At 41.7% G+C, this 10,000-nt stretch overlaps 1 protein-coding gene across 1 annotated transcript in view; it reads right to left on the bottom strand.

The window, feature by feature from the left end:
* LOC122264021 (uncharacterized) overlaps positions 1-10,000 on the bottom strand; it is a 170,720-nt gene that overhangs the window by 159,718 nt on the left and 1,002 nt on the right. The window lies entirely within an intron of this gene.

Here is a 10,000-nt window from a genome sequence, read left to right as displayed (position 1 = left end):
GGCTGTCAGATCACCCAATCTGTCTGTCATCACTTTCCTTCGAGTCGCTGCCGTTGAGAGAGGAAAGCCTATCCCCCCTCACCCCCCCCCCCCATCCTCTCATACCCACCAAAATGCCCCCTCTACCTCTCCCCTCGACTCCCCCTCCCCCTCTCCCTGTCTCCCCTCGTCTCCTTAGGCCCTTAACAATAAACAAAGTGAAAGTGTGGTTACTATACTTTTTTTTCTTTTCTTTTCTTCTTCTTTTTCGTGTCATATTTATTTATATATCTAAAGTTTTAAAGCGATATTGGCGGAAATATGCGTGGGAGAATATCGTGATTATCTTTAATTTTCGATTTAACCAATCGTCATCAATGCTATAATTAAAGCTGCATGCAATCGTTATATCTCACAGTGCAACATCATCATAATTACCATGATAATCACCAATATCATGGAAAATACATCCAAATCAGATTTTCAACAGACTACTGTCAACAATACGATCAATCCCCCAAAATCCATGTAAATCTGCAATACGTCAACCTTTCAACACTTACTCTCAATCATTCTGACATTCCTAAACCTCAGATATACCGGTAAACGAATCAACACCAAGTTAAATATATTTCAAAAGATGAAATAGTACGAATTTCAAAAGTAACGGACGGGGGGAGTCAGTACATCTGCAAATTTAAACTGTGGTGAGTCATTAAGTCGAGGTTTGGTTTGGCGGGAAATTCTAATATCACCGTAATAAGCAATGGCGCAAATCGGATATGTGTCATGTGTTTGAATGCGTGCACTGTGGCTAGGGTGAAGAGGGAGAACGTGGAGAGGGGGGGAGGAGGAGGAGGGGGAGGAGGAGGGGGAGGTGGTGGTGGAGGTGGTGGAGATAATGGAGGAGGTGGTGGTGGTGGAGGAGGTGGAGGAGGAGGTAATGGTGGAGGTGGAGGTGGAGGAGGAGGTGGAGGTAATGGTGGTGGTGGAGGTTGAAGTTGATTAGTAGGTGGAGGTGGAGGTGGAGGTGGAGGTGGAGGAGGTGGAGGAGGAGGTAATGGTGGAGGTGGAGATGGAGGTGGAGGAGGAGGAGGAGGAGGAGGTGGAGGAGGAGCAGCAGCAGCAACAACAGGAGATGAAGGTGGAAAAGGAGGAGGGAGAGAGAGAGAAGAAAAAGTTGAAGTAGAAGAAGGAAGAATAAGAAAAAAGAGGTAAAAAGAAGATGAAGCACAACGAAGACGAGAGAGGAAGAAGACGGAGAGGTAGGAGGGAGAGAAGATAAGCAAGAAGGAGGGGCGGGGAGCGAGAGAGGATGAAGCAGAACAAAAACTGTTATTAGCAGAAGGAGAAGGAAAACAGGTCAGAGGAAGAAGAGGAGGAGGAGGAGGAGGATCAAGGGGATAATGATAATGGTGGTGAAGGTGGTGGTGATGATGTTTATGATGTTGATGGTTGTGGTGATGATGATGATGTTTATGATGATGATGGTGGTGGTGATGATGATGATGGTGGTGGTGATGATGTTGATGGTTGTGATGATGATGATGTTTATGATGATGGTCGTGGTGGTGATGATGTTTATGATGATGATTATAAAGGTGGTGATGATGATGATGATAATGAGGAGGAGGAGAAGGAGGGGGAGCAGGAACAGGAGGTGAAGGAGGAGGAGGAGGAGGAGGAGGATGAAAACGCAGACGAAGAGACAGAGGAGAAAGAGAGGGTGCGATAAGAGACGTGGAGTGGAGCGAGAAGTGAAAGCGGATTAGAGTGGGGAAGGAAAGCGGGGAAGAAGAAGAAAGGGAGAGAGAGAAAGAAAGAAAGAAAGAGAGAGAGAGAGAGAGAGAGAGAGAGAGAGAAAGAAAGATAGAAAGAAAAAGAGTCAGATAAAGAGAAAGAGAGAGAGAAAAAAAAAATCGAAAAGAAGAAAAAAAAAAAAAACAGCATAAACAAAGAAAAAAAAAAATCGCAAACGAAAGAAACCAAAAAGAACAAAGAAGGAAAGATAGAGAGAAAGGAAGAAAAATTGACGTGTCGGCTGATGAAAGTAGAGGCAGAAGAGAAGCGTCGTCACGTGACTACTCTGTTTAGAATCATAACAAGTGCCTCCCGTGGCCCGTGGTTGGGGGGAGGGGGGAGGGGGGGAGGAGGAGGAAGAAGAGGAGGGGGGATGGGAGGAGGAGAAGGAAGAAGAGGAGGAGGGGAGGAAGGAGAGGGAGGTGGTGGGGGGAAAGGAGGGGAGGAGTAGGTGGGGGAAAAGGAAGAGGAGGTGAAAGAGGGGGAAGGGGGGAGGTGGGGGGAAAGGAGAGGGGGGAGGAGGAGGTGGAGGAAAAGGAGGGGAAGGAGGAGGTGGGGGAAAAGGAAGAGGAGGGGGAGAAGGAGGTGGAGGAAAAGGAGGGGAAGGAGGAGGTGGGGGAAAAGGAAGAGGAGGGAGGAGATGAGGGAAGAAAAGAAGAAGAGGAGGAGGAGGGGCAGAAGGGAAATAGAAGAGCAGGTGGAGAAGGAGAGAAAAAGGGAGGAAAGTCGTAGAAAAGTAATAAAGAATAGAGACGTAATAAAGAAAAAACAAAAAAACAAAAACAAAAAAGAGATAACCGTGAAAAAAATAAATATAGAGGAATGAAGGAAGCGAAAGCACAGAGCAATAAACATGGGGGAGAAGGGAAGGCAAAAGAAAAGTAAACGATAACTCACTGCAGTGGAATGTTAGTCAGGGAGGGTGATGGCGGCCGTTGATTTGAGTGATGGTGGTTTAGTAATGACAGTGATGATGATAGCCACCGGTATAGTGATGATAGAGATGATGCTGGTGATGAGAGAGGAAATAGTGGTGATGACAGAGGAAATAATGGTGAAAATAGAGGGAATACTGGTGACGATAGAGGGAATAATGGTGATGATAGAGGGAATAGTGGTGATGATAGAGGGAATACTGGTGATAATAGAGGGAATACTGGTGATAATAGAGGAAATAAAGGTGATGATAGAGGTCATGCTGGTGATGATAGAGGAAATACTGGTGATGATAGAGGTCATGCTGGTGATGATAGAGGAAATACTGGTGATGATAGAGGTCATGCTGATGATAGAGGAAATACTGGTGATGATAGAGGGAATACTGGTGATGATAGAGGTCATGCTGGTGATGATAGAGGAAATACTGGTGATGATAGAGGGAATACTGGTGATGATAGAGGTCATGCTGGTGATGATAGAGGAATAATGGTGTTGATAGAGGGAATACTGGTAATGATAGAGGTCATGCTGGTGATGATACTAATGTTTAAGCAGAAATTAATTCTACCGTATATGCACGACTGATTAATCATCAGGGTTCCAAGAGCCTGTTTTTTACTACATCCGGGGCGTTGCCTGTAAGAGGGGATGAAACCGGCAAGATATTTTGCTTTGATAATCGCAAAATATCTTGCCAATCCGATCGGTCAGAGTAGTCTGTTATAACCTAGTCCATTACTGAAAGTCCTACAAGGTATTCAGATAGATTTCTTAATGTCTGTATTCGTCGCTGTCTCTCTCTCTCTCTTATTGTAAGCTTTGTGGGAGTATGTTTTTTTTCTCTCTCTCTCTTACTCTTTATCTGTCTGTCTGACTCTCTCTCTTTCTCTCTCTCCCTCCTTATTGTAAGCTTTGTGGGAGTGTTTTTTTTTCTCTCTCTCTCACTCTTTATCTGTCTGTCTGACTCTCTCTCTCTCTCTCTTTCTTAGATTTAACGAGTGCTCTTCTGTTCCTTTGTCCACTAATCATTATTCAAAACCCAAGCGACTCTTCTTCCAACAACCCGCCCATTTCCTTACCCGAGGACATGCTTTTAAAACAAAGCCACATTATACATGTTAATTTCACGAAAGCACGCACCAATACAGTCCGGAATGATTCAAAACGAGCTTCGATGATTCTTGCAAGGCCTAATAAATCCATCTGCATTCAGTAAATTCGGATCAACGGCCGTGGCCATCCTTATATGTAGCAACCTGTCATTGATCCTACGCTCATGCAATTGCAGGATGCCGTATCGTAGGCGCGCGCGTTGCATTATGCATTAGCGCTAAATATCAAATACACTAAACATGTTCGAGGGTCACGGCGTGCAATCCTAACTCGCACGACCGAATGAGTGCAACGGCGCAACAATCTGTGTTTGAATAATAAGGACACGGATCTCCCCTTTTTTGAGTGTTGCAATTTTTTTTTTTTTTTTTTTTTTGCTACATTTCTCTATATCAATGTTTTTTTTTCTCCTAATTCTTTACCTATTCTTTATTATTATATTCGAATATTCCAAGAGATGATTCTTACGTTGCAGTAATGCAATTTCTCAATATATCTTTCTATATCACTACGTTTTTTTCCAGTCATGTGTGTGTATATATATATATATATATATATATATATATATATATATATATATATATATATATAAATATATATATTTTTTTTTTGGGGGGGGTATGCTATTCGAATAATAAAAACGAAATTAGCAAGTTCAGGTAATACATTTTTTGTATTGTATCTTTCTTTATAAGCTCATTTCATTATTTCATCAGCTCATTATTTATCGAATATTCAAAACCAAATATAATCTACAATACAAATCTATAATATGATATAACACAGATAATATAATGTAATGCAACGAATCTCTTTATCAACTCGAACCCTTCTGTCAACCGTTTGCAATCCATGCAATCAAAGTTTCAAAGAAGATCCTCTCGTATTCTTTGCCCTTCAATGGCCCAGTACTTGACCTCGATAAAACATATCTCAACCTCGATATAACGACAGTCTATATCTAAGAAATCGAGGGAGGTTCTCAATGAGAAGGATTGTATGATTAAAATTAAATCAGTGTCATTCGTATTTGCAGCGTGTGAGGAAGTGTGTGTGTGTGTGTGTGTGTGTGTGTGTGTGTGTGTGTGTGTGTGTGTGTGTGTGTGTGTGTGTGTGAGAGAGAGAGAGAGAGAGAGATACATATGTGTGTGTGTATGTTTGTGCATGTGTATATGTGCTTGTGCGCGTGCGTGTGCATGTGCGTGTGCGTGTGTGTATGCGCGTGTGAATCCAAACGACCTTGACCGCTAGTCTATTTAGCACACTGTACGTCATGCTTGGGATAGAAACGAAAATATGAATATATAGGTTGTTGACATACGAAACTAGGAAAATAGTGCAAGTAAGTTGTGCATATGCAAGAACGTGAGAATCGCGCAGGGCTGAGGGTTTAAGACCAGGGGTTTATCCTTCACATTTTCGATTTTGGAGACTCTTCCCTCTGAATGTTGATCAATATTCACATGAATAGAAAAAAAAACTATACATACATATATATAAATATAAATACAAATACAAATATATATATACATATATATATATATATATATATATACATACATATATACATTATACATTAATAATAAGAAAAATTGGTTCAACCAGAGATTTTTCTTTAAAATCGTTCAGTTAATGAAAAAAAAAACGTTTCCAAACCCACAGACATCATAAAACCTCTCCAAATAACCACGCCCATTACATCAAGAACCAATGAGGAAACAACCAATCAAAAATAACAACCAACCAGCCGAGCCACCGAAGACAAGCCACGTGTCTTTAACAACCAATCAGGTGCTTAATTACCCGCCGGACCCATCAGTCATAAGCCCCGAGCGACCCAGCCAATCAGAAGGTCCTTCTGTATCCTAGACGGTGGGGCTCCATCACTCAGGATCGAAGGACCATCAGTGAAGGATTGTCATAATGATAAAAATGCATGAATAATGGATGTCGAGCTGTTTAATTACACGCTGATTGATAGGTCACGTGGCTTGGGGGTAGGAGGGGGGAGGGAAAGAGAGGGATAATACAAAAGAGAAAGAGAGAGAGGAGTATAAGAAAATGCGAGTTTAAGAGAGAGAGAGAAAGAGTATATAAGAGAGAGAGAGGAGTATAAGAGAGAGAGAAAGAGTATATGAGAGAAAGTATAAGAGAGAGAGAAAGAGTATATGAGAGAGAGAGAGAGAGAGAGAGAGAGAGAGAGAGAGAGAGAGAGAGAGAGAGAGAGAGAGAGAGAGAGAGAGAGAGAGAGAGAGTATAAAAGAAAGAGAGAAAGAGGAAGGAAGGAGGAAGACCTACTTGAGTACGTTCCGAGTATCGTGTTCATTTTTCCAATACCTATCGCTATCCCCAATGGCTTCGTCTTGAATATCGTCATTAAGAGAACACATATACGATCTTCCAGGTATGGGGGAACGCAGCAGCGAATGAGCAAAGGGGGGACGAGGGGGGGGGTCAGTGAAGCAAAGGGGAATTGAGGGGAAGCAACAGAGAAGCAAATGAGGTACAGGGCGAAGTAATACTGAGGCTAATGAGGAACGGGGGGGGGGGGAACAACACTGAAGCAAGGGTGTGAAAATAGGGGTCGAATTCAGAATTAAAATGAGGAAGTGGACGATGAAATTAAATAAAAAAGAAAAAAAAAGTGATTGAGGAGACACTAGAAGGACCCCGGAAGTTTAAAAAAAGGGGGGGGGGCGAATCTGATCCAAAGGGGGACGACACAGAACCAACGGGGGGAAAGAACGAACGCTGAACACACCTCGAGATGAAACCAAAGCTCGCCAGACGCCAAACAAGGAAAGCTTTGAATCATTCAAGTGTTTTTCACACAGAGTGCCCTATAGACCACGCGGTGTCGTTAGAACCTTATACAGCGTGCGATATGCAGCTGCCACTCCGAAGTGTGACTGCAATGTGCCCTATCTTGACAGTGGTCTTATTTATTATCACTTCACTACGACGTGATATGGCAGGGTATATCTCGTGTTGGTATGATTGTTTGTAATAAAAACAATGGTATTGGATGTGTATGTGTGCGTGCCTGAATGTGTGCGTGTGTGTGTGTGTGTGTGTGTGTGTGAGTGTGAGTGTGAGTGTGAGTGTGAGTGTGAGTGTGTGTGTGTGTGTGTGTGTGTGTGTGCGTGTGCGTGTGCGTGTCGTACCTGTCATATATCGGGTGATTGACATTGCCCAGAAAAAGCGCGATGGACTGAATCACGAAGCAATAATGCTCACTATCTGTCTGATCTGCCCTACAAGCTCTCAAAATCAATTTCCTCGTAATTTATCAGAGAACAAACATATAACACAAGTAAAAGAAACACCGCATTCTGTACCAAGCAGCAAATATACCCAAAACCAACTGCAGTAAAGTCATAAACCAACGCCTCACAATCCCTCATGTTCTGCCAAGCCTGTGAGAACATCAGTGACCTTCCCTTCCCTACCACCTGTCCGACGCTGACCCGACCTCCTCATCTTTGCACTAAGTCAGATCTCGGCCGAAGGAACTGGTTTTCACGGACAAATTGGGGCTGCAGAGGGCGTGGCTGGAGAGCGGTTATTTGGGAGGGAATTGTGCATTGTTATGCTATTATCAGCTGTAATGACGGGGAATCAGCACCTTCGCCGGGCGGTAAGGAACACTTTGTTTGACCTCGGACGACCTCGAAAGCGGGGTGAGCTGGTGTTTTCCTGGTCACGCCATGGACGACAGATCATATGTATTTTCATGACAGATTGTTGATAAATGCAGCCGCAACATGGAGCGAGTAGATTTCCAGCGAAAATACAAACAGAAATCAAGTTGAAACGAATTGGAATAAAAAAAAAGATGCACATTGAAATGACCGCAATGCAACGAATTTGGAATAAATAAAAAAATGAACATTGAAATAAACGCAAATGCCTTTCAAAATAACACAGATCAACAAAATTCCCCCCATTACCCAAAACCACCCGAATTCACCGTTGTTTTAGACTACAATTTACAAGTTGTTTTAGGCTCCCAAAATCGAAAAAAATCAGGCAGGGAAAAAAACAACTTTGCATGTTTGTACTCACACGATATAAAATGACTTAAAATAAGTTGGTACAGGCCTTTTCCCGATGCTTGAGTACTGGTTCCACTTTGTACTTGAAACCTGATCTTGACCACATTACCTAACATAGCAACATGCCATCTACGTCGCTTGATAAAAGAACAGGTACACACACAAACCTTTTAAAGAAACGCTTTTGTTATCACACTTAAGTATAAGTGAACTTTTTGGTCGAACTTTGTCGACGTGAATGACGGGAATCATAACAAGACTTGATGTACATTATGCGAGGGAAAAAAAACTCATAAATAAGAGAGATGTTAAGATTTGTTGCGATTAGATACGATTAAAAATAAATTATATGCTCTATAAGAACTGATATTCATCAACAGAAAAAAAATAGTACGGTGTTTGTGAGAAGAAATTATAAGTATAATATCAATAAAATAATGATGATTATGATCCTTATACAATGTATATCAATGGATATAAAGATGTAACAGTAACGATGATGATGATGACAATGATGGTGGTGATGGTGATGATGATGATAGTGTTGATGATGATGATGGTGGTAGTGGTGATGCTGAGGGGGATAAAATGATGAAATTATGATAATAATAACAATAATAATAATGAAAAATAACACAAATACCATACATACATACTCATATAAATATCAATTTATCTATAACGTGTTCGTGTGTGTATACGCCAAGCCACACCCGGAAACTAAAAGACCCACCGTTCCACCTAGGAAAGCAAAACGTGTGCAAAAAAAAAAAAAAAAAAAAAAAAAAAAAAAAAATCCGCAAAAGGCACGACTACTCTCTCTGATCTTGATAAGCCGCAAAGAACTCTTTCATCGATCAGTCCGCCATATATGGAACACCAAAACCCCCTTTTTTTCCTGAAGGATATCCCCCTCTCCCCATCCTTCCTCTTCCTCCCCTCCTCCCCTCCCCTACCTCAACTCGAAGGACCTTATGCTGAAAGAACAGGCAGGTAACGCACTCTTTCTGAAACGTGGCCAAACATCACGGTACACCCCTGTCAATACAAGCCATTTTCCCGACGTAAACAAACTCGAATGTTAACGTCACGGCCATTTTCCTTGGCGGGTCTTTGGCGTTTAACAAGCTCCTATATCCAGTCTTTGTTTTTTTATCTGTTTGGTTTGTTTGTCTTGCGGTGGGTGGATGTGTTACGTAAGGGAATTGAGGTGATAATGATTGTATCAGTTTGGGTTCAATGTAAAATGATTGTTGTAATAAAATCGGATTTAACGATTAGTACTTATAACGATTCTGATAATAACAATAATAATAACATGCAGACACCAAGTAAAACTAACCTTCGCCAATGATATATAAAAAAAACAATAACTTCTAAAACTAACACGTCAAGGAAAGACGAAAACAAAGTCCCCCCCCTCAAAAAGAAGAAAAAACAGACCCAACAAACCAGAAATACCACGAAACCGCAAATCAAACCTAAAACAAACATATACAAAGAGATCATGGCAGCATCTCCCTCAGGTCCTCCCCCACCTCCCCCTCCCCCCAAACACACATACCCATCCCACCCCCACGTGCCCAATGTCAAGACAAATGACGCTAGGATGTCAGTATCATTTGACAACTCAGGTAGGATTCATTATTCTTTGAAGGATACGCCTCCGGGTTGGACTTGCGGTTCCTAATAAGTCATCTCGAGCTCACGTGAAGCTTCGAATATCACGTGATTCATCTCAACGTCTTGTATGGGCACATGGTAGGCTTGTAACTAATTTGTATGGAATAGGTGGTTTACTGCGTGACTAACCCCATTCGCTGGGCTCTTGTTTGTAACTACACTTACATAAGATTCTTCTGATTCTTCTTCCTAAAAATAGGCCTACACAATCACTGGAATCTCACTATTAACAGTCTCTGTATGGAATCTACCCATAATTATTTTAAGAATGTCACGTAATCGAAATATTCTGACCTTATGCAATTTTGATATCTTTGTTGTTGTTTTTTTTCTATTCACAAAAATGAACTCAGCCGTGACGGTTACTCAAGCACGGTATATCAAGTTTATTTTTTGCGAAGAATGGTAACACCAGATACGGCGACCGCTTT

The sequence above is a fragment of the Penaeus japonicus genome, unplaced genomic scaffold, assembly GCF_977035675.1.
Source record: "Penaeus japonicus unplaced genomic scaffold, GWHDUDI00000001_assembly GWHDUDI00000003, whole genome shotgun sequence".
NCBI classification, from domain to species: domain Eukaryota; kingdom Metazoa; phylum Arthropoda; class Malacostraca; order Decapoda; family Penaeidae; genus Penaeus; species Penaeus japonicus.
The sequence above is the reverse complement of the archived record's forward strand: the minus strand, read 5'-3'. Positions and strand labels throughout refer to the sequence as shown.